General features: G+C 46.1%; 1 long non-coding RNA gene across 1 annotated transcript; it reads right to left on the reverse strand.

The window, feature by feature from the left end:
- Nucleotides 1-1,232: 1,232 nt before the first annotated feature.
- On the reverse strand, nt 1,233-25,982 carry LOC140649091 (uncharacterized). The gene is made up of 3 exons (XR_012041464.1): nt 25,777-25,982; nt 25,321-25,502; nt 1,233-1,258 (listed from the first exon to the last, which is right to left on the reverse strand). It is a non-coding gene; the product is annotated as an uncharacterized lncRNA (long non-coding RNA).

A 25,982-nucleotide genomic window follows, 5' to 3' on the forward strand; every position in this document is an offset into this window, starting at 1 on the left:
ACAGTTTTTGGGCAAATTCCAGAAAATGAATCCTACAATGGCACCAACTACTTGAGGTAGAAAAGAAACATCCCTGTGGTTACATGGCTTCCTAAATTCCCCCAGACTGTGGCTGGGAGGAACTGCACAGGCGTCCATTTGTCCCTAACACAGTTGTCTCCTCACCTGCAATTATAAGCCATTTTTAGGAGTTTTCTATACAAAGGCAAATGAAGAACCCAAAAAATAAAATCACCCCACTTACCTGTGCCGTTTAGAGCTTCCCTAAATCTGTTCACCCCTGTGGGCGAGGTAAGCCATGAGTGAGTTGACACACCCTTGGAGATTTCATAAGGTGAAAATGTGGAGAAGAAGAGTAAGTGCCATTTCTCAAGTAGATCCAAGCAAGACCAGACACTTGAGGTAGAGCCATTGATTTCAGTCAGTAGCACTCAGCCAACAGACATGCGGTAAATGTGTTGCCCCTGGTGTCCGGTCCATGGGTCATCTGCCATTATCCCTCAGGCCTACACTAAGCTGAAAACAGATATAACAATATGGAGAAAGCAATATGGGAAAAGAAACAGAAAAATATGACATACAATCCTTTACATTGTATTACACATGCTCATGCTGACTTGAGGGTCTCACTTAGTGAAGCTTTGGCTGGGTAGGTCTCTGATCCCAGCAATAGTCCTCCTTCAGTATTAAGCACAATGCAGAGCCCTTGTGTCACTGCAGACTCTTGCATATGTATATAATTGTCCTAAGTTGAATAGGCCCCCAACAGACATTAAAAAGCACTTGATAATTAAAGTGCATATGACGCCCCACAGCCCACCACCTCCCAGTCATGCATTGCCCATCCTGCCAACCATAAGCGTAGTCCGAGTCTTTGCTTATGTGGCCCATGCCTCTACATTTTTCAGCATACTGCTCGCATTAATTTTACAAGAGCTCTGCATAGATCTGAAAGTTGGTCTATGTTGAATCAATTACATTAATAGGGCCAACAGCACATGCAGCTCAATTTTTTTGCAAGCTCAAAACTGCGTTTCTGTGTCTGTTTGCCCTCTTACCTTCTTCATTTCTTTATTTGCTGCAATTAAATTAACGAGTGAGTCCTCCTGAGTCCCAGCTCTGCAATTTTTACTGCAGAACTGGGCTACACTGACTTCACTGGCTTGCTCTGTTGTCTGGCCATGAAGGTCCACTTATTTTCTCAGGGATCCAGTCTGCAACATCAATACTTTCTCCTTACCACTTTCACTTATATGATCTATAAAATCACAAATGGGAATGAAAAAGAAAAAGAAACTGTTTTGAGACCTTTGAAGTAGCTGAAATATCTTACAAGGCGCAAAGAGTTTTTGCAGGAAGAAAAACCAAGAAACTTGAACAGACATTTGGCAGTCTTCTGTCAACTAACCAGGCACTGGCGCAACGTGTTCAAAGACTACCCATCTGAGCTGAATTTCATTTATTGGTGAGCTTTGTTTTCACTAAAGAGGAAAAAGGCAATCTGAGAAAGAGTTAAGAATTTCCTCTTGTCTGATTACTGCTGACCTTTCATTAGTCACCGAAAATGAAACGGCTTGTAATGGGATTTTGTGGTTTCTATGGCTCTAGAAAGGCCATTTTTACTAGGTCGCAGCTAGATGACTCTGATGAGTCACACCTCATGAAAAAAAAAAATGCAGATTTGAGAGCAGCCAGTTCCAGCAGTCAGGGATGTGAAGGGTCCCCTGGGGCCTCCCTTGCGGAGGACCTCTGTCAAGTGCTGGGGAGCAGGTCCACCCTGGTGTCAGAAGGTGAGCGCAGAACTGCTGGGGGTGCCACCAGCTCACGTGCACTCGGTGTCGGGGAGCACAAGTGGAGCCACGTTCACAAAAAGGGTGAGGAGGAACAGAGAGGCTGCTTCTCAGCATGTGCTTGTATTTATTTGCAAGAAACCATGTCAGACAGCACAGCAGCCATCGTAAAATGATGTTTTTCTCTCTCTTACTATGGTTTACTATGGCATCCACAGTAAATTATCCTAACACCCAGAAGAAAATAAAAAAGGTAAAAAACCAACAACCTTCCTGCTGCTGCTGCCACCACCACCATCAAAACCATCTCAGAACCTCATGCTACCTAAAGGTTTTGGGTAAGCAGTACAATCTATATTGAATGTACTGCACACATCAAATGATGTGATAACATTTACTTGTGGTTGCTCTAAGTCGAGTGTATTATCCATACCTAGCATAAATATAATTTCTTTCCTAAAAGAAATTTCTTTCTCTGCTACTTTTGTGTAATATCTATTAAAAAGATTGATTTTTTTTTTTTAGGGGGGACTTAATACAATAACACTCCAGGGGTGAACATGAAAGAGGCCTTGAACTATTTAACAATTATAGAAAACTTTAAATACTTTTATAGGAGTCAGCCACTTGAATTCAACCAGTTTCTGCTGGTGACTGAGGATCAAACCAAAGGCCATAGATGCTAGTACACAGTCATGCAAAATCAGCAGTAGAAGAGTTGCTTGAATCATTAATCATAGTTATTACACATTTAATCTAAGTTTTGTTAATGGATCATTCACAATATGAGTTTGTTCTTTAGAAATATTGATTAAAGAGCTTTCACAAAAAAACCTTCAAACTACTCTTGTTCTGAACTCCCTAATTTACTGTTAAAAATGTAATAACCATGATGTGTGGTGACTCTGCTGTTGTACAGTATCTTTTCTGCTCTATGAACTGATTATTTAAATAGGAGACTAGCAAATCACAGACTCACAGAACGGTTGAGGTTGGAAGGGACCTCTGGAGGTCATCTTGTCCAGCCTCCCTGCTCAAGCACAGTCAGCTAATGTAGGTTGCCCAGGGCTGTGTCCAGTTGGGTTTTGAATATCTCTATGGATGGAGACTCCACAACCTTTCTGGGCAACCAGTGCCGGTGTTTGACCACCTTCACAGTAAAAAAGTGTTTCCTCCTGTTCAGATGGTACTTCCTCTTTTTAATTTGTGTCCATTGCCTCTTGTCCTGCCAGTGAGCACTACTGAGAAGAGTCTGGTTCCCTCTTCATTGCCTTCCATCAGGTATTTACACACATTGATAGGATCCCCTCTGAGCCTTCTCTTCAGGCTGACCATACCCAGCTCTCTCAGCCTTTCCTCACGTGAGATATGCTCCAGTCTCATAATCATCCTTGTGGCTCTTCACTGGATTCTCTCCAGTATGTCCAGGTCTCTCTTGAACTGGAGAAGCCAGAACTGGACACAGTACTCCAGGTGTGGCCTCACCAGTGCTAAGTAGAGGGGAAGGATCACCTCCCCTAACCTGCTGGCTACACTCCTCCTAATGCAGCCCAGGACGCTGTTAGCCTTTTTTTGTCCTGAGGGTGTCCTGACTGGCTCATAGTCAGCTTGTTGTTCACCAGGATCCCCAGGGCCTTCTTTGCAAAGCTGCTTTCCAGCCAGTTGGTCCCCAGCATTTACTGGTGCCTGGGGTTGTTGCTCCCCAGGCACAGGACTTTGCATTTCCCTTTGTCGAACTTCATGAAACTCCTCTTTGCCCATTTCTCCAGCCTGTTGAGGTCCCTGTGAATGGCTGCACAACCCTCTGGTGTATCAGCCACTCCTCCCAGTTCAGTATCATCTGTGAAATGGCTGAGACTGCACTCTGTCCCATCATCCAGGTCATAAATAAAGATGTTAAACAGTATTGTTCCCTGTGTTGACCCTTGGGGTGCACCACTAGTTACTTGCCTCCAGCTGGACTGTGTGCCACTGATCGCAACCCTCTGGGCCTGGTCATTTGGCCAGTTTTCAATTCACCTCCACTTATCTAACACTTACCTTGTCAGCTTGTCTATGAGGATGTTACAGGGGACAATGTCAAAGGCTTTACTAAAGTTGTAAGCAACATCCGCTGCTCTCCTCTCATCCACCACACTAGTCATGTCATTGTAGAAGGCTATTAGGTTGGTCAAGCAAGATTTCCCCTTCATAAATCCATGCTGACTGTTCCCAATCACAGTCTTATCCTTCATGCATTTGGAAATGCTTTCCAGGACAATTTTCTCCATCACCTTCCTAGGGACTAAGGTGAGGTAGACCAGCCTGTAGTTCCTCAGATTTTCCTTCTTGCCATTCTTGAAGATGGAGGGATATTTGCTCTGCTCCAGTCATCAGGAATCTCTCCCAGTCACCGTGACCATCTGAAGATCATTGAGAGTGGCCTCTCAATGACATCAGCCAGCTCCCTCAGCCCTCATAGGTGCATTGTGTCAGACCCCATAGACTTAGGTATGTCCAGTTTGTTCAGCTGTTCCCTAACCTGGTCCTCCTCCACTGGGGGCAACTCTTCCTTGGTCCAGATTTTCCCTCTGGTCTCAGGGGTCTCGGATTCCTGGAGGATGATTTTCCTAGTAAAGACTAAGGAAGGAAGGCGTTGAGTACCTGGCCTTTTCCATGTAATTTGTCACCAGTTCCCCTGTGTCATTCAGCAGCAGGCCCACTTGTTCCTTAGTCCTCCTTTTGCTGTTTGTGTACTTGCAGAATCCTTTCTTGTTGCCCTTCACATGCCTTACCAGATTCAACTCCAGCCTTGGCTTTCCTAAACCACATCCCTACAAGACTGGACAGGATCTCTACACTGCTCCTGGATCACCTGCTCCTGCTTCAACGTCATACACTTCCTTTGTATGTCTGCATTCAGTTTGGCACTCCTTGCTCATCCATACAGGCCTCCTGCCACTTTTGTTTCATTTTCTACTCTTCGGGATGGTCCTTTCCTGAGCACCCATCTCTCCTGGACTCCTTTTCTCTCTGGGGAGATATTCCATAGGATTCTTCCAAGCAGATCTCTGAAGAGGTTGCATTCTGCTCTCCTGAAATCCAGGGCTGTGGTCCTGCTTTTTGCCCTGCTCCCTCCTCTTAGGGTCTTCAACTCCACAATCACATGGTCACTGCAGCCAAGGATGCCTCCAACTTTCATGTCTCCAACCAGCTCTTCCTCCTTCATACTATCAGGCCCAGCAAAGCACCTTTTCTTGTTCACTCCTTGACCACTTGTTTGCACGGATCATACCTTTGCTCAATACTGCTCTGTGTCGATGGATATCTCCCTGTGAACATTGTTTTGAGTTTGCAGCACTGACAGTGAAAGCTGTTCTCACTAGGTATGAATGCCAGGAAGCCACATGCTGCATTGCTTTGTGTCCTGACTGTACCAGCATAACTCTTAAAATGAGACTTTTGGCACAAATAACCACACTTGCACTGACAGGATATTCTATCATCACTGTTTAAAATGTGATGTTTAGTAAAAACTCTGCCTGATGTATCTTTATAATTATTCACACAAAAAAATCAAATTAAAAAATAGGTGTTAAGGCCCTGATTCAGAAAAGCACTGAATATTCCCTTTAAAGCTCTTTTTTATACTGATCTGAGTTTGGCAAAATATTAAAATTAGCATGCTCAAGCCCTCCACCTAATATAAGGTTAATTCTCATAGAAGTTAAGATGAATGTTTGCAAATACAATTTTACAGCCCTCATTCATCTCTACAGTGAGAGACTGAATACTCTTTAAATTACCAGCTCTGCACACTAGCAACAGAAAGCAATGACTTTGGATGGCCAAACTGGAATAGCTAACAGAGCCTTCATTTCCAAGGATGGGTGCTCAAAGCTCTTTGAATACAAAACATTTCTCAAAGGCGTTAAAGGCAAGTTCCAAAAAAACAAAGGCAATGAAAATCACTAAATAGCTTTGAAAAGCAGTCTGTAACTCCAGTGTTGCCTGATTTTTAGCTGTTGAAAACGGGAACCTTAATGTTATACTAACACATGTTTTTACATTTTCCCTAGAAACAGATGGAATAATGCTGCTCATGCTATGCCAACACCATGTTGTTACATAGCCTTTATTAAAATTGCTTCAAGGCAAAAAGCTGTATGCACAAAGGCAAGGGGTGGGGAAAGCTGGCAACTCCTTTAGACTTTCAGACTTGAGTCCTTTAACTCTCAGCCAGCTCTGTGCATCATCGAGAAATATCCATAGCTTCACAAAGGGTAGGGAAGCTGGGTGCAGTGCTGGGTACTGGGTGAACTGCGTCCGCGAGACCCTTGCCCTGCCAAAGGTAGCCGAGACACCCAAATAAAAGGGAGAAGAGGAGGAGGAGGAACATGTACAAAATGAAGAAAACCAAGCTTCACAAATTAAAGAAACAGAGAGAAGTATGAGTGGAATGAGATTTAAAGGAAATAATAGAATTGGGGAATTAACATCAGCTTTTCTTTAAATCCAGAAAAAAAAACCCAACAAATTTTTCTTCCTTATCTTGCTCAGAGGTTAATCCCAGTTATGACAAATGGCATGTGAAGCAGATAGGCATCTGTTTGTGTGTGTATACATATATAAATATGTCTTGAATATGTGCTTCTAAAGCATGATCCAAAGCCACTGAATTAGATGGAACGATTCCCATTTGGCTTTGGTGGGTTTTGGACCAGGTCCCCAAATTTGGTAGATTCAGCATTGAAAAAAGAAAGGGACAATAAAATGCCAGATTAATTCTCATTCTGAAAAATCTGAGCTGACTTACAAGAATAAAAAAAAGAAAACAAAACAAAACAAACCCAACTTTTAATCTTCCAACCATGTAAATGCCTTCAATTAACTAACATTGATTTCCCTTTGTCTATATTGAGAATTTTTATGTCCCAAAAGAAAGCAGCAAAAACATTTCCATGATAACCATAAAAATCACTGGAGAGAAAATAAAGTTTTCTGTTTCATTACCTTTTCTGTGCGGTAATCAATTACAAAGAAAGAACAGTGCAGGTTCAATTAAGTAACTAAATAAAAAAGAATTAAAAGCCACAGGGGATCTTTATTTTACTTATGTTAAAGTAGGGTCCGACTCCAGGCCTCATTGACTTGTTGTACCGTATAATGGGGTTTAATTTCTGTGAACCAGTCTGTCAGCATTAGCTGATCATAATTAGGAAAATGGGGTTAGAGAAAACAGAGCTACTGAAAATAGGTTTTCCCAAGTGTAGCCTTCCCTCCTCTCTGCTTCTCTCCAAGTGGGATTATCCTGAGCTCTCAGCGCATAGCAAAATAGAAATGAACCATTTGGCAAAACAAAGGTCCTTCCTTTTAAGCCTAAGTTACAACTCAGGAAAACACTGAATGCTCTGTCCCAATTCAGCAAGTGCCTGAGCACATGCTCACCTTTAACCACTTGTTTAGATCTTCCACTGACTTCAGGTTTAGCATCTGCTGAAAAAAGCTCTCCGTGTCTTGCAGAACTGCAAGTTCATACTAAGTGGTGAGAGATTCATTTAAAAAGGAAATAGGATTTTTTTTAGAACTTGAAAAAAATAGCTGTGGGTTTGGTTTTGGGTTTCTTATTTTGAAGTCTGAGTTCTTATTTTAGTCAAGTAACTCATGACTTCATTATAGACAGTTAGCTTCACATGGGCAAAAACAAGACTCCTGGAGTCATATGCAGTATTAAATTTGTGCAGATAGCTGAATGGAAAATTTCAGAGGAACTGGCACCTACGGGGTGCTTTGCCAATGGAAAGCGGTTTTGTGTGGCTTGGATTCACATATACATGTATGCCAGTGCATACACGCGTGCAAAAATCATCACAGGAAAGTTAGGGATTCCACTGAAGGCAATAGCAGAAGTCTCAGAAACTCCAGTAAAGCTTGGTTTCATCCACAACCTTTACACACGTTGGCTGGGACTCGTCACCTCTAACCCCTGCAGTCTCATGGTCACTTGTCCCAGGCTACGCCAGCCACGTGTGTGGGACTGGGGGTGGCACCTAGAGGGGGAGCCACCCCACCAGCCACAGGGTGGGTGGACTGTCCCTCTGGCAACGCATGCCACAGCAAAGGGATCCAAATGCCTTTTGATCTCCCCAGTCTGGTCTTGAACCCACAAGACACCTGTTCAGCCTCAGCAGGGACCTCTGGCATCTCCGTCCCCCCACGGTTCACTGTCCCCCTGTGCAGCAGGGACCCCCAGGGCTCTGCACCCCTGCAGCCAGCCCTCCTTCCCGCCCTCTACAGCCACCAGCCAAGGAAGGCCCGAACGCAAGAAAGCACCAGGACCCCGTTATGGCAGCTGACAGTCCACCAAGCACTCCACGTAGCCGTAGAGAGAAAAAGAGAGCCTGTCCCATCACGTTTCACGAGCAATAGGTAGAACCGTACATCTCACCAAGAGCTGCCCCTCCGAAGGGCACAGGTTGAAAAATCACTCTCAGAAATCAGTTTGCAGAAAGATAACTCGTTATTGCTCATAAATCAGGCCACTCGATTTCACTGCCAAGATATTCAACAAATTTCTTTTTTGGGCTGCTCATTTTTCATTCCTTCAGGCTACGTTTAACCAAGTAATCTCCCCATAAATCCCGGCTCCCGCTGCCATTCGCAATGCAGTGGGTCTTGTTTAGAAATTCTCCGAATCGGTGCATTCTTGCTGCATGACAACCCTCCAACCTCTTCCCTTTCGAAAGCAGCAAAATGGAAATCGGTCCTTCTCCAAGTTTATCAGAAGGGCAGCCAAACGCTGATGTTATACAGTAAGATCTTGAACTGGGAACTAGGCAGCTATTTTAATCAGTGGGCTTATTTCACGTCTGTCAAGGACAGTATATTTAGAATCGGACAAGCTGTTTCTTCACTGCACCCATGATCTAAAAAAAATGACCCAAGCACAGCATTTCTCAGATGGACTCTTATGCACTTTGGCAAACCCCCGTGAAAGAGCGTTTAGATAACACACCAGCTATCAACAGGGCCAGGATTTAAAAAGTGCAAAGAAACGTCCACGCAATGTAGAGCTGGAGCCATCATTGCTGTTTAATCAATCATAGCTATTTAATCATGCCTTCTAGGCGCCATCAGATTATTTGAGTGAATCACTCAGGTCAAGGCACAAAAATAAAACAAGCTCTTTTATCACTGCTTATCCGCCCAGAGTAAAGCGTATGTGCAAGTGATGTAAGTGATGATCTCTGAGCGACTGACAGTAAGCAGAGGAGGCAAGCTCTCCTGCTGCACCGAGACAGAGCGTGAGCCAGAAAGAAGGAAGAGCTTCTTTAAGGTACCACTTCCCAGCCACAGCACCATGCAGTAGTGCAGCAGGCTGTCAGCGTTTTCAGAAGAGCACAGCCCCCTCTTTGGGCATCAACACAAGCAGAAAGATTTTGGAAAGAGCTTGCCCCTGAACTAGCTGTCCTTACCAAAATGCAAAGGTGAGAACAACTGGGTGGGGACCGGTCTCTGCTTAAAATCAGACTTTTGTTTAGCTGTTGAAATAGGAATGGAGCAGATGCGAAAACAGGATCCTTAGTGAGTGCTGGCAACGTGAAGGGTCTGCAGCATCTGCAGAGATGACTGGGGTTTGTCCAGTTCTAGCTAGAGCAGTAAGAAAAGTCATCCCATGCCTCACTGCTTGGCTAGAAACACTGAAAAAGTGGATTTAGCCACCAGAAACAAATCGCTGCTACAACATCTGATTGCAAGCAGTTTTCTTTCTTTTTAATCAGCCATTTGTATAACAAAGGGATTCAAAGATGAAGGCATTACTGTCCAGCATGTTCCAACCAGCTGAGTCAAAGATACCAGCAATGTCACCCCATCAATCTCGCCCAGATGTCACCCCATCAATGTCACCCCAAATCTCGCCCATATGCCTTGTATCACCAGTTGGATGCTGTGGGCTACAGCAGGAAGAGAAGATGCCTGTGCTATGATCACCAAAGATCTCTGCAGCTCCTGCACTGCCTGCAGGGACTACAGCTTATCCACAACAGCTCGGGTCACAGGGCTGGCTCCAAATGTCAAGGTAAAATGCAGGTACTTAGCACTACATTCTCTTCTTCATCCCCTCACTAGTAGTCAGGGAGCTTGGATTTGGAACCTACTGCAGTCAAAATTGAGAGCCTTTTTGACTTGCATCCTATTGATAGTAAGGCAGTGGGAGGAAGGACCGCCCTCTGCACTCATGTCAGCAGATTCTCTGTCCCTTAGAGGACTTCTCAGCATGCCTTTACAAGTATATCATAAGAAAACACTGAAGCACGATGAAATCTGGACCAGTCTCCACCAGAGAGGAGTCTGCAAGGACTTCAGTATACTTCCTGCTTCTCCACTCTTCTACTTTTTTAAGTTTTAAAGGAAGACAAGAAACTAAGTTAGAAGGTTGGGTCTCAGGTATGCCAGTGAACCAACCGCTTAGTAAGGCTGAAATGAAATTACCTGTTGACTCACCACACAGACATGGCAGCCCAGGGACTGCTCCAGACTCACCCACCACAGCCCTTCAGGGTGCCCCAAGCTACCTGCACAGGGACCATCGCAGGGAAACACCAGACAGAAAATGCAGGAGAATAAAAAACAAGCAAGCAAAAAAACCCACCCCACCACCACCACCACCCTGTGCCTCCTGCTCTCATCACAAGCCACCACACGCTCCTTAACAGCTCCTAACAAATCTCAGGAGAAAACGCTCTGATGATCCTTAGAAGCTAGTCTTGCTCCAGGGTGCAGAGAAAAACAAAAAACCTGCCTGCCGCCCTGAGGTGAGGAGGAAATCCCATCCTAATCCTTGACGCAATTACCAGTGTCACTGGGAGCACAACAATCTGACAGGCTGGCAAAACACCTCCCCTGCCCTTCCCTGTGCAGTCCCCAGCCTTCCCCTGAAGGGCAGGAGCGGTATTGTCCCTTGCCATCCCTCTGCCTCACCTGCTGTAGCACAAGGTTCAGCCTTGGACTGTCCCTGGAACGTGTTCCTGGCACAGCGGGGCCCTGCCTCTGGCCTCCTGGAGGGCTGCAATGCAAACCTGTACTTTTTCTGCTGGTTTAACATCCTTCCACTCCTCTGCTCCCTCTCCGTTTCCTGCACATCAGCTCCATTGCTCCCACCATGCGTTTCTCACTTTGCAGCTCCGTCTTTCCTTTATCTCCCTCCCCATACCCCATCTTGCTTTTTGCCCTCTTTGCCTACACAGGTCATAGTTCTGTGGTCACAGGAGTCACCCTTCGCCACCGGATCCTCTCCATATGAAAGTGCAGCATGGAGTGACACCTACATTTCAGCAACGGGTTTCACTGCAGCTACAAACTGCAGTTTCAAGATTAAGAACTGGGGTCCTAACCGCTTCCTCCAACACCCACCAAACCTGAGGTTATTTTTAAAATAGTATTTCACTGGAAAGAGGTATAATGCAGGCTAGCAAAATACCATTTCCTCCATTAATGCCTGTGCAGTTATAAGATTCTTGCCATAATCTGCCTGCAGATGTACCGTAGGTATTGAGAAAGAGCTCAGAGACTCAAAAGAATCAGGAAATGACCACTTTCTGGGGTACGGAGTCAGCTTGTTTTGTACAAACCGTCTGGCTTAGTAAGACAGACTTGTCTTAGACTTGCCAGCCAAGCGATATGAGCTACTGATGTACGTCTGGAAAATATTTATGATAAAAATTATGGTTGCAAAAAGAATAGCAAGTAGCTGATCCAGCTGGCATGCAAATTGGGCACAATGTTTATCAGCACAAATATGTTCATCAGCACTACCACCTAGTCCTTCTGGAGAACAGTAGGTACTCAGGGATCTTCATGACCATTAAGCAGTTGAGTTTCCTGCAGCCCCGATAATAAATATTATTCCTGTCTTACAGAAAACGGGAGACGGTGTTTAACCATCTATCATGCCGCCTGACACCCCAACATCAGGGCTTTTGCCCTGACACACTCTGAGGTGGGAAGCGAGGCGCTTAAAGCCTTTGACTTCAACTGGCATTTCATCAGTACAATACCTCGGGACTTCTTCAAGACACTGGCGCTGGGTAGAAGAATGAGCAGCAAAATCAACATTATTGGAAAACAGAGCAACAGGGCATCATTATAAAGGCACGGTGCGCACTCTCTGACATCCCTCCGCCGCCTAAGCAAGCTCTGCGGGTAACTTGCTGCACGCTGCAGCAGCAAGTTGCATTGCAAAAGGGACCTCCCCAGACCAGTACGTGCATGGCAACGCCAGCCCGCGCCGAGTGGGCACCATGCAGGCGCAAAAGGCCGGAGGGAATCAGAGGGGATAGAAAGGCCCTGAGACAGGGAGGCTTCACATGAGCATGGCAGCCTGCATGCCCTACTGAAACTGCTCTTCTGCACACAGGAGGAGGAGGAGGAGGGAAGCCCACCTCAGAGGCGTTCGGAGGGTAACGCTGGGTTAAAAACAAGGCAAGTGCCAGCGGGAGCTGCTGGCTCCGCGTGTCCTGCAGCTCCGCCTGTGTCACTGGGGCTCCCTGGCACTTCACGGGGCTCCCCAGAGCCCCCTTTCTGGGGCGAGTCCCTCTGCTGCCCGCGAGCACTGCTGCACTCATACTGCTCTTTACGCGGCCGCCTGTTTTCACAAAATTCAAGGAATTGAATATTTTCCTCTTGTTTTAAATGTGGTCAGAAGACAGCCTGACACAGCGTAATCAGATAAACTCTTGTTTCCTTTGGAAACCAGGATAGTAACAGGCTGGTAAGGACCCATAGTCTTCCTTGGCTATTAAATAAAATAATTAAAATAGAAATTGCTCTATTAGAGCACACCTTAATGTTGCTGAGGGAGGAGAAACCAGCTCCCAGCCATCTTCCACATTACCATGGAAAGGTTGAAGGCAACATCTGATGAGACCTAAAACAATCAGGATCTGCTTCAGCATCTGCCCTTTCCAGAAATGTCCTGAGACCCACCTTGCCAGCAAAGCCCAGCAGAGCATCCATGCTCCCTCACTAGCCCAGTACATCCCAGTCACACTAGTTTTTCACTGTAGGTTTTCCAGCCCTGTGATGATCCTACATTAGACTGTTTTAATAACGGCCAGATAACTACGCATCACATCGCCAAAATATGATTTGGCTCTAAATCCATAAATGCTGTGTTCAGTTCCTTGATGGGCAAAGTCTGTGTGAGCCGGTTCCTCATACTCCCACCTATTCCCGTAATATAACAGAAAGAAAACCTCCCTGGCCATCAGATTTCATGCAAACGTTGCTTCTTTGTCTCAGCACAGCTTGTCCAGCTTTGGGATCCAAGACCAGCTTTGTGCCCACCCTGCTCAGGCTTTCTAGAAATGACTTTGTTCCAGTGCGGGTCACTAAGACTGCGGGATAACTGGAAACTTTAGTGTTTATTAGTTTTCATTTTCAGTGCTGAGTGCATTTTTGATGTTGACTCACAGAGTGATTTTTAAAGGAATAATTGCTTCCAGATGTCATGCATATTTTGCTCTGAAGGAATACTAAAATCTTTGTTAAGGTTACAGAGCTAGAAAGACTGTTTTCCCCTGTCTGAGTGGCTCTCTTGAGAGGATTTGGGAACACTGTGTGTCCCATGTGGTTCCTACACATGCAGGCAAGAGTTAGACCCAAGGTCTCTGAAAAACACGCTTGGTTGGTATGACACACTTCGTAAAGCCAAAACGTTGAGTGTGCAACCGTGATACAATTTTTGGTTTGGTCCGTAGTGAGAACATTGTGTTGGGGTGTTGCAGTAAGGCCCAGTCAAAACCAGACATTCCTAGAAGACCTGGATCTCCAATTTTACAGGAACATCCTTGGACTAGATGCAAACACACTCCTGATGATGCCAAGTCGTCTTTGACTTCAGTGTGCAAAGGCTGGAAAAGATAAAAGTTATTGAAAAAGAGGCACGGGGAGAAAAATAAAACTCTGCCACTAGGGACATGCTCAGTCTTGACTGGTTTTAATCGTACTTCTTTAGTCAGCTAATTTCTGGGCTTTTTCTCTCGCTCTTAGAATATGTGCACACATATCGGGGTAAGGTAAAGAATTTATATTAAATGGTTCAAAGATAAGGTCAGAGCACAGCAGAAATATAATTTTATCCCTTTTGGGAATCAGTAGTTATATCATCCAAACTTTGAGACCATGCTCTAAATTATTCTTGAGCAGATTCAAAGTTGCATCTGTTTGGGTGCTGTGCTTACAAGAGCTGTGCTCTGTTGTACTATGTATTACGTAGTGAAGGCTCCTGAATCTGTTATCCTAAATTTCCAGTTCCAGAAGGCATTATTTCCAGAAACATAACTGCTTGTTGAAAGGCAACTGTGTCCTATACGTCTGGCACAACATAAGCACGAGCAAGATTTCATGTGAGGCCCGTTAAGTGGAAAGAAGGATAGGAAGAGATCACCTGCTCCAGGACACGTTGCGAAAGCACGTTTTGGACACAGACAGATCAGGTAAAACATTCATACCAAGATGAAAATGACTGATGAAGACAGAATAGTTGCAGTTTGTTGTCTGTGAAGTCCTGCGGGTTTGCTTATTTGCAAAGAAATTTTGTATGGCACCCAAGTAGGGTTGTTGCAAGTCGCTGGAAAATGCCAAGCAGCTGAAAGTGAAATGTGGCAGCTTTGGGGAAAAAAATCAGTTTATAAGTTGATAACAGAGAGCTTTAGTAAGATTTAAATGCACTATTTCTACCTTTCTGCAATGGAACAATCCATTTTCTATTTTGAAAACATTTTTTTAATTCTATGAAATACAGTAAAATCCACTATGCATCATGTGATTAGCAAGATTTATGAAGTTTTCTGGGTTTTTTTCCATCCTGTATCAAGAAAAAATTAAAAATTGCAAACATCCCCACAAAATGAAAAATTAAATGATCTCATTGCTGTACAACTAAGAGTGGGCAGTGTTGAAAACTACTGTCCTAATAACACAGGACCAGACTGACGGGACTAAAAAAAGGGCTAGAAAAAAATACAGCTAGAAATAAACTGTCCTCTGCATCAGAGCACTCCATAATAGGTAGGAAAATATGTTCCTTTTCCTACAAAGATAGATTATACAGAACACCATCATTTTGTGTACAACACCTACAATGGCCCAAGAAGCTGTAATACCTAAAATAAGAAAACAACCAAACTTGTGTCCATGTTCAGCAAAACTCCGAATTTCATTCTAATACTATAGCATGTGAACAGTTAGTAAGTACATGCTAAAATAGATTGGAGAACGCAAGGAAACACAGGTTTAATTTAAAGGCTTAACTCGGAGAGTCCCAAAGACATCCAGGAGAGTTTAAGTCTGTGTTTAAGAGATTTCTTCAATAGGGCCAATTAATTTTATTCAAAGGCATGCAAAGCTGAAGCTCTGCAAAACTTATAATACTGATGGGAGCAGGCTGTAGCCACCAAATCTGCACCCCTAAATCCACTTAGTTTTTGGCCCTCTGAGCACTAAACAACTGAAATATTAATAGAGTTTGAGAGATGATATGCTAAGCATTCAACCTGTTGATTGTATCAAAGAATCACTACAGATGGTGGTAGGGCCGCCTGTTATCACAAGCTGCCTGGTATGTCCCATCACATTCTCCTATTTTCAGCTGTTTATAACTTTGTCAAGTAATAGCCAAATTTTTGATACCATGTCTGATGCAATTAGATATTTCTTTGCAATCAACAAAGACTTCTCATTCATCACCAAGTCGAGATTCTGAAATGTACTGTTTTGCCCAGGTTGAAGTTGTCCACAATTTTACCCATTTTGTTGAAAAGTCCTATTGCTTCCAAAATACTAAAGCCTGGGACTGGGATTTGGCACAGGCTACCACAGTGAGGAATGCCCTTTTTGGCATCCCCACAAACATTATCCCAAACCTGATCAGGCCGTGAGCCTGGCAAAAAGCGATCGCAGTTCACCTATGTCCAAGAGGGCCTTTTCTCAAGGTGCAGGGCTAAATCTTCTGACATCCAACTGCACTGGCACATTGCACAGCTCTTCTCTGCGTTCGGCATAGCCACAGGCTTTGTTGTAATACACAGTACAAGGGATTGAATTTACACAGGTCATAATTTAATCTGATTCCTTTCATTCTGATATTGCCTAGTGCTTGAATGCTTAACTTCGTGATCTTCAAGTGCTTTAAATTGTATTAGGACATGGTATGAAGGACATCAAGCCACCCACAAAGCCTTCACATGAAAGTATTTAAAAAAAAAATCACCGTGCCACAAAAATGCTCCTCTAAATTTACATTTTAACTAAAAGCAATACAAAATAAGTGTAAGAAATAGTCCACAAAGAGAAAAATGAGGTTCCTTTTCCTCAACAGCCAAAGGAGCTACATGTCGGGACAGCCCATGTTGACCATGGCTCACGCTTGTGTAACAGGCACTTGCTCCGCATTAGAGATGCTTCCACAGGTCCCGTAAGCACAAGCAGTGCCTGGAGAGACTATGCTGTGGCTCAGTACTGGAGATATGCATTAATTTTGCACATTTTAAATAATACTCAGTACTCTTTATTTATAGCTGCACTAACAGGCATTATTGCAGCAGCTGGAAGAGGTGCTATGTAAAGAACCAATTCAAAGTAGCGGTTAGGCTCATTTTAGAAGTAAGTCTTCACTTTAAAAGAGGACTAAGTCTTGAGAGTGCCCAAATCTTGCAGTGTGACTAATTTCAAGCAGCAGAAATCCTATGAGATCTGATATTTTGCAAGACTTCCCATCCACATGCCTTCCAGCTCGAGAAACAATTCAGAACCACAGCTATGGGCACGCATCCAGCTTCAAAGATACAACGTGGCCTAATCTCTATTTTAATCCCCCCTTCTCTTCTGCTGGGTATTACAAACTGCACGTTTTTGGCTTTGAAGCTTCTGACTTTATCACGCTAAGTCTGGAGCTGATACCTCTTGCTTCAGTTAGTTGAGAATGAAACAATTAATGACCTTACCTGGCAATAAGGTTTCCCTGCTCTTCTGACTTGCATGAAGAACAAGCCATTGCCCGGCCCAGCCCGCGTGGATCAGCACTGCTGGCAGCTGGTGGAGAGCAGAGATTGCTGTCCCTCAGGGGTGATGTCCCTCTGGGATCTCCCCCTCTCCAGCTGCGACCTCCTCCTCTTCTCACTGCACCAGAACATCTCAGAAATGCTCTAAAATTGCATTTGCTAAGGTGGAAGCAGCGGTTTGAGCACTGCAAGACCACCAGGTTGAACCATTGACATTGTCAACATTCACACACCTGTTAAAATGAACAATACTGAGTTCTGTATGCTGGCACTCCTTATTCTAGCTCAAGACAGATGAACATCTTAAAGTATCCTTTCATACAGTATAATAGCAGCTTGTTTAGACTGAGTTAGTCTGGGGTGGGGATTAGATCTTTTTTATATGATGCAGGACACAACAGGACTTCCAAAATCTGTTGAGGCCTCTAAGGTTTTCTGCAACACAGTAGATTAAGTTGTGGAGGACCATAACAGTCCCAAGGATGTGCCAGTGATTCGATGCACCATGCTCCGAGTGAACATGCCCAGGGGATGATGCACACCAGTGGTCTGACAACACCCAGCCGTACAGCACGCTGCCACAAGGCTTGCTTTCCTGAGGACGTGGCAAATGACATTTCCTGCAAGTCTCTTCAGATTTCCCTCGGGGCAGGGACCGCTTCTTCTAGCAGGTCTCATACAACAGACGTTTCTGAGCCCAAGCAGGAGCCCTGGTTTGGCCTACCTGACTTATTTGGCAGCCCCCTGGAAACCTGTGGCAGGGAGAGAAGCCTGCTTTTCCTGACACCATCCAGCTGCCAAAACCAGTATCCCTTCCACGGTGCTCCTGCAGCCCTGCCTGGCCCTGAGGCCATCGGGCAGGGGCCCCGCGGGCAGCAGCCTGCCGCTGATTGCCCTCAAGCAACACCCGCTGCGGCAAAAGGGCAGGGGTGGGAAGCAAATCTGCAACCCTGCAGGAGAAGACTGTGCCATCAGGAACATAGAATAGAATATTTCAGTTGGAAGGGGCCTACACTGATCATCTAGTCCAACTGCCTGACCAAACAAACTGCCTGACATGCAAAATATTAAGCAGCAGCCTTATTTCTGATATCTCCTCACTTTTAAGTCTCAGAACTTGCAACCAAACTTACTCAAAGCGTAAATTTGCATGCGTAATTTATTAGATTATTTGCAGTCTTTCTCACTGCTGGAGGGTGAACATGATGTCCTCATATCCTGATGCTTATAAATAATTAAGGGCACAGCAGAACTCTTCACCAACAACTACTGCAACCTTTTCCAGAACTGATTTCTAACCCTTTCCAGGACAGCTGCACAAGTTAATATATAAAAAAAAAAAAATGCTGATCTGTATTTTGTAACTTGCTAGCTGCCTGCCGGGGTGGTGGCGTGCACGGTCCTGACAGGGAGGGCAGAGCCTCAGCACCAGGCTGCCGGGAGGACCCAGGTCTGCTCTGTGCCAGTGCCTGCAGCAGTGGCTCTGGAAGGGCCACTTCCCAGCTCAGCCAAAAGAACGCAGGGACTCACTGGTCTGGCCACTGGGAGGAGGTGGGTGGTGCAACAGGGAAGGCTCCGGCACCCCAAGTTTGGGGTGGGCAAGGAAGGCACAGCATGGCTGAGCTGGAGATGCTGATCGCCTCGGCCACCTCCGCCCCTCTCGTTAGTTAGGGCTCTGCACCTTCCCCTCCCCTGTAGGTGACAGCGAGAGGTAATGACGGGCACCCAAGGGAAACAGCTGGCCATGCTCAAAGGAGCAAGCTGGTGGGCTGCAGTTTCAATAAGCTGACTTACCAAAAAAACCCTAGAAAGGGCCAGTAGTGAGACCCCAGGGTCAAAAACTTCTGCTCCCCCTCTAATGCTGCAGCCACTTACACACTTTCTGCTCTTGTTTTGTCATTTGTCCTGTAGATCAATCTGGTACCTCCATCTGCTTCAAACCAAACAGTCCTGAGTAAATAAGAAGATTATTAGAAAAGTTCCCCCCCCCCCCCCCCAAGCAAATTAGGCAGCTGTAGGTTACATTTCTTTTGAACATTGACAAGCCATTACCAGGATTAATGTAAAACAGTTGGTTGTACACACAGACACGCAAAGTTTTGCTGGGCTGATACGGCAAAATCAAGGAACTTGTGCCTTGCACCTAGCTGCAAATGCCAGAGAGGCTCCTGAACGCCACCAAATTTTACAGCAATTGTCACACCAGAAGAGCTGATCCTCCCAGACAGTGGAAGTGCACAATAGGTCACATTAGACATTGAGAAAATACCACAGTGGTTCCACGTGCCAACTAAAAGCTAGTGATGCTGGAAAACAGCTCCTAGCTGGCAAGAGCCATGCCAGCATTGGTGTGTATTTTCTGCTAAGAGTTTACGGGCGAGGTCCGCGGGTGCAGAAGTGTGAGCAATCGCCCGAGCAGAGGGAGTCATAACATTTTCCTGCGAGGCGGTGAAGCAAGACAGCCCAGCACCGCACGCAGCCGGGTTTATCCCCCCTGGGAAGTCGCTGCTACCTCTGCATTCACAGAAGCGGAGGGGCTGGGTATCCCACTCCTTCACTGCTCGGTTTGATGCATCCCCCAGGTCCTTCAGGAGGGTTTCCTTCAGGGCCAGAATGAACAAGCTGCAGCAGTGATGTTTGCAGCTGAGGCTTCAGGCTTGGGTAGGGTTTTTTTCTGTGTACAGCACCAAGCGTAGCGACCGGAGCTCCTAACCCTACCACAGTAGGAAAAGCGTTTGCAATGTCTTTATCATTGCACCCACACACTACAAAGCCTGCCCGTGGCTGGAGGTGGACTAGTGAGAAAAGCACAGCCGACTGCTTGCAGAAAGCCTTTTGTGTCCTGTCAGCATCACCTCATTACCCTCAGTTGACTTCAGCCTTGCAAAGCCGAAATGAACGATAGTGGTTGTTTTGGCTACCAGCTCTGTCACAGGTAACAGACACTGTGTTGCACGACATTTGCTGCTCGCCACAAAGTAATGGTGCTGACAGACTTCTATGCCATTGCCACGCCAGTGGTAATTATTTAAAACATTAAAAAAGGGCTCTGTGCAGGACGTCAAAAAGAGGGCAACACTGTATGGGGAGAGAACACACCAAAAACTACAAACTTCAACACTGAGGAATGTGTTGGTCTGTGTATTTTTCTCCCATGTACGCTGAAGTTACTTGTGGAGTCTGTTGATTACAAAAATGTGTTTGTCTGTGATCAAACACATGCCCATGACGCAGCAGCAAGCAGCGCACCTCAGGGAAATGTCACACAGTTTTGGGATGGTGAGTGGGCAGCACAGCTCTCTCAGAACGTGAATTAACACCACAATTCTTTAGAAGTTTCCATTTTTCTATTTCTTCACCATGCTTTTTCAGTAGAAACACTAGCTGTCACGATCAGCATTCCTGTTGCAACATCTCTGCGTGCACCCTCACAGAGCAACCCGCCGCTTCACTCTCAAACATCAGAGCAGGATAATTCTTAACACTTTTAGGTCAGCGGCTGAAAAGTGCCCTTTAGCCCAGGCCAAAAGCAGCATCTCATCCCAAGAGCAGCCACCAGAAAGGTGCAGCCAAAGGCGTGTGCAGCAAGCACCTGCCTGAGGTTTCGCTGCTGCTGCGGTACCCGGGCCCAGGGTCTGGAAGCAAAGCCACGCACCCAGAGCCAAGCTGACCGCTTAGAGGAAACAACCAACCTCCAAAATACTGGATTGGGCAACTTACTTTTTTACTGAATTGGGCAACTTACTTTAGGCTCCGGCCCAGAGCAAATTAAAGCTGGTCAAGTTACGACACCCTCATAAATCAGATTCGAGAGGGTCCCTCGTGGCACAACACCACGACGCAGCGTTTCACCTGCGAGGAGGACGCCGGCAGACGGACTCCCACGGTAACTCTCCCACTGCCTGCTGCAGCAGCAGCGTGGAGCGCAGCCGCCTCGCTGGCCGTGCCGGGGCGGTCCCCAGCAGGCAGAGAGCCCGCGGGCGAGCGGGCAGCGGGCGAGCGGGCAGCGGGCGAGCGGGCAGCGGGCGCGGGGCAGCGGCGGGGCCGCGCCGCCGCTCCCGCCGCTGCCGCAGCGCTGCCGGCTCCCTCTCGCGGCCTCTCCGCGTTTTGCTGGCACGGCGCTGAGGGTAGCAGAGCCGGCAGCTGCGCCCTCCAAAGCGGGCAAAACCAAGGCGCCCGGCCCCGGGGCTTCTCTCCCTCCCTCCTCCCTCCGTCCCGCGGGGCAGCATCCCCGCCGCTGCTTCGGCCTCCTGGGGAAACAGCCCCGCTCTCGCCCGTCCCCCTGCCCCCAGTTACAAGGAATCGAGTGGCAACTGACGGCTGGGTTTGGACACGCTCAGTGAGGAGAGCGGGCTGGCAAAAGAAAACCAAACAGAAAACTCCCCCCCAAGTTGCAGGCTCGTCTGTTGAGAGCGAGCCCTTAGCAAAACCCACGCTTCAGAAAATAACGCGGGACAATTGACAAAGCCGATCCTAACGCTTGGGACAGAGGAGCCTGAATATCTGATACCCGGCAAAAGCAGGCAAAAAGCAGGTTAAGTGGTTAAATTTGCTTCTCTTCAGTGTAACCTGTTCCTTTCTAACTCACCGGGCCACCTTCACAGGCTCAGCCTGCTCTGGGGTTTGTGCAGTGATTTAATTTGTGTGATCAGATCCCATCTACTGTAAGCGCTGTGATATGTTACCATAACATGGCGAGTTAAGCCTGGAATGCCTCCAGCCCACAGACACCCAAGAAAATCTAAGATTTCTTTGCTGTTCCTGCAGTTTTCTCAGACGGTTTGACAAAAGTTATTGGTGGCTATTTTTTAAATGAAAGGAGTAGTGAGAAAATAACTTTGTGGCATATTGGGCTAGCAGATTGTTCAGACATTGTACAGTGACAATAAAGCCTTTAGGATCCTTTGATTGACATATATAATGAATGTAGCTGTCAAACTTTTGTGCAGCAATTTTATTTTGCATTGACAAGCTATTTCACTGGCCAGGGTTTTGCATAAAAGGAATAATTCACATTGTTGTGGTGCTGCTATTTACAGAGCCCAGAGGACAGTGGCATCGCTACAATATAAATATTAATATCCAAATTTCTTTGCAAATACGTAATTCTGTATGCAACGTACACTACGTGCACATCTCGATAGAGGGAAAGAGGCATTGTTCTGCAGAGAGAAGGGGGGCTGGAACTGCTCAGGGTTGTTGTTCATTCACCGATTCATTATGTGGCCTTTGAAAAGGCACTTAGTCATTCTGCAGTTTAATGTTTCTCTCTGTAGAGTGGCGAAGAAAGCCCCAACACAAACTGCACTGGCTGCTATCAGTCAGAGTGGCAGAGGTCGCAGAGACGGGGCAGGGTCAAGGGGCTCCTCTGAGCAGCCCTTGTGTGCCCGAAGCCCAGAGGCACGCTCAGGACGGCTGTGCTCTTCTGCAACAGCTTCCTTCTCCCACCAAAGCAGTGGCAGGGTCTGTTTGGGCTACCTAGGGCAGCAGCTACCTCACTTCGGTTATGAGCAATAACTTGCATGGGTAGACAGATTATTACACTGAAATCTCTAGCCTTGGAGAAAACAGGCAGAAAATGACCCAGCAGGCAAAGCAGAACATAAAGGAGGAGAAAAGGAGTATAAGCAAGGATGACTCTCTCACTGCATTCGCTATGCAGTCAAGCCCACAAGCAGGTTGTGCATCTAAAGGTAGGAAATCACAAAACATGCCCTGTTCCCTGGGGAAAGGTAGGCAACTTCTGAAATTGTCTTTAGAGGCTATTATTAGGCCTACACTAACACTGAAGTACCCTATGCCCAAAGCCACAGTGTGCAAACACTGTATGCATAAAAAGAGATATTCACAGCTCTGCAGGTAATAGAAGTGCTGGGCCCATGCTACGGTACCAGTATCGTTTGAGAAAACTGCTGAGTAGCAAGACAAGTTATGGAAAGGGCTTGCACAGCACAAGCTTGGAAAGGGCACAATAATCCACCCTGGGGTGCTGTCAGTAGGCACACCATTTTTTTAAGAGTGTAACTGGTTTTGTTTGTTCAGTCATTTATTGATTCATTTTCATTTTAAAATGAAATACCAAGAAATTTTAGAATATAACATGAAATATCAAGAAATCTCTACTTTCTGTGACAAAGCCAATTTGGTAAAGGGTGCCAGAGCATTTCACAATCCATTTATGTACCAAAGCGTTACATATACCCAGGAAGGAGAACGGGAGCTGTATGTCACTGTGCCTCGGGTCCTAAAAAGAGAGGAAGGAGACAGGGCATAGCGAGAAGAGGGAAGGAGCCTTGTCCTCATTCACATCACAGCCCTGTAAAAGCTTTAACCCGAAAGATACAACTATACAGTGAAACATCCATGGGGGACATTCTTGTTTGGCACAGAGGGGTTCTGCAGACATACTTCCCGGCTGGGAAATGAGCACCAAGGTGGCAGTACACATGACTTCGGGCCAAACTCCCATACACACCTATAGATTCCACATATAGATCCATCCTTAAGCCCAGGAGTGATAAAGGTGGAGAGGAGGAGCCAGGATGGTTTAAAGGGCAGACTTAAGTAGTTCAAGGTAGCTGGAAGCAGCACTGACACTTGTGGATTGCCATGTTCACTGTTTAAGAAGGTGGTAACAGCCGCACGACGCATCGGGCGCACAAGCACAGGGATGTTCCTCGCTGGCTTCAGGCTGACAGTTTCTTAAAAGCAAGACTTGTTGGTCGGAGTTGGGTTTCTGACTGGCAGTGCCACCTCCTCTTCCTCCTTCCCCAGTGTCAATGACAGAAAATGACACGTTACTTGACTTTGCCAAATTTTAGGCCTGAGAATTTGATTCCAAGCAGTTCGGAATCTGCTTTAGCCAAAACAGTTCAGCCATTTCCAGGAATATTATTAAGGGAAAAATATATTGCTTGGCATGCATTAAATAAACCCAGACAACCTTTTATATGAGGATCTCCAGCTTCAGAAGGGGAATTTTGAAATTTGGCAGAGAGGCAGCCTTTGTGGTAGAAATGTGTCTATCCCTATTAAAATCTAACCAAGTTTGGCCAGATTACAGTACAAGGAAAAAAACCTGCAGTTAAGGGCTCAGTAAAGGCTTCTGAGACTAGCAGTTACCTGCTATTTCTGCTGTGGGCAAGAAGTCCCTTGTCTCCTGCAGAGCTGCAGGAACATGGCTCGCTTTGAGCTGTGAAGGAGGTCGGACACAGACCTATCGCAGCAAGAAGTGCCACTGAAAACCAAGGAGCTCGCGAGCAAGGAAGAGACAGGGCCGGGAGGAAGGACTGGCAGAGACCAAAAGAGATATTTGTTTCAAAATGGGCCTGCCTTTGGGAGCTAGCAGGGGCAGATGAAACGGGAGGAAGGATGGAAAGGGATGGGGAATAGGACTGGTGAGGGATGGAGACCTGGACTTGCAGAGGTGGAAGAGGAGGTGAGGCAGGCAAGAAAGGGGTTTGCTTTCTGCCAGCTGGCAGCAGCTTGTGCTTACCCATAACCTTGGCCAGTTATGCCTGCACAGCCCCTCCATGGCTGGATGAAGAAGGTATGGAGCCAAGGGTGGTCTGGAGACACCAGCATTTCCATCTGACATCTCCATATTTTTCCAAATTTGATTGAATTTCAGTGTGACACAAGGCCAAATTTCTGTGACAATTTTTTAGCTGGTAAGAGTTGAGGAAACACTGACTCTTGCTCCTCGTGAAACGACTGCATTCGCCCACCTCAGAGAGCCAACGAGAGCAGCAGTTTCCAGTGGTGGCTGGAGGACACCCAGCACCTCTGCCCCACCGGCCAGGCACTGCTGCTCCTTGGCCGGCTGGTGCCTGTGGCAGCCCGAGCGTGGGTCTGACACACCACAGCCCCGTCTGCCACACGGCCCGCGTTCAACCTCAGCACCACAAGTGCTCAGCAGGCAAGGGGACGCTGCAGAAAAGGAACTGCAACCAAATAAATCAGGGCAATTATAATAGATAGAGGCACGGATGGAAGAATTAATGTTGAACAGACAATCTCGTTGCTGACATCTCCTAATAACGAAGGCTTGAATGTGCCGTTTCAGTAGAACTCTCTAAACGGGGTTTGTGTGCAGTATAGTGAGACTTTCTAGAAGAAATATAAATATAGGCCCTCGTTCTGCAAACAGTTTCACGCACCCAAACCCTTGCATTCAGATCGCATCTCACTGCCTTTGCTGCAAAATCAAGGCCATTCACTTTAAAAGCACAGACAAGAACAACTGTTCAGGCTGATACAGTGGTAACTGTATTAGTTAATTATCCAGACAACTCTTATATCATGGAAATATGGTTTGAGGACTGGCAGATAAATGCTCTCGCATTTAAAAGGGAGAAATCGGTATTCGCATTGTATCTGTGGCATGAATAGGACTGATGGTCTATAAGAAGGTGGGCTCGCAGGGCTTCTATTCACCTCTTACAAATAGGGGTTAGGAGGATTTACAGATTTACAATGAAAGCACTTACCCGCTTGATAATGTTGCAGCATTTCAGTAATTCTTCAGTCTTGGCTCATGGAGAAAGGACAAAGCCAATCAACAAGCGTGTTAAGTAGAGTTTATCTAGACCCATGCTGTTCCTTCATCACTGCCCTCAGGGATTTACAGCCCAGCACACCGAGGCAATGGTTTCAAGGCAAGCAGAAAGATCTGCGGAGGAAACACACAGGTGAAGCAGCCATCAGACAAAACCACCCCACCTTTCACAGAAGGGTATCTTGTCCACGATCTTCAGCAGACTATGCAGACCTTTCCTGTGCAACCTCAGAAGTAATTTTCCACCTACAGAGAGCTGGCATGTCAACATCACCCTAGAGAACAGCTTCAGCTCATCAACTGCTGCTAGGAAAAGGATTATTATTCCTTTTACCAAAAACCTCATGAGTAGGCTATGAAGGACGAATCAAAAGAGAGGTTAGCATACGTCTTCACTCCTTTCCACAGGACACGTCCACCATTCCCTTTCCTCAGCCCCAAAGCAGAAGCAACACCAGAACTTCAATGTACACATATACTTCAGTATATAAATGTACTGGAAGTGCAAGGTCTGGTTAAAGCATGGCGGCGAGCAGAAGGACTCAGCAGTGCTTTTGTTCCTGTGGGAGAGGGGAGCCATTCCTCTTGCAGAAG

The sequence above is a fragment of the Ciconia boyciana genome, chromosome 3, assembly GCF_034638445.1.
Source record: "Ciconia boyciana chromosome 3, ASM3463844v1, whole genome shotgun sequence".
Taxonomy (NCBI): domain Eukaryota; kingdom Metazoa; phylum Chordata; class Aves; order Ciconiiformes; family Ciconiidae; genus Ciconia; species Ciconia boyciana.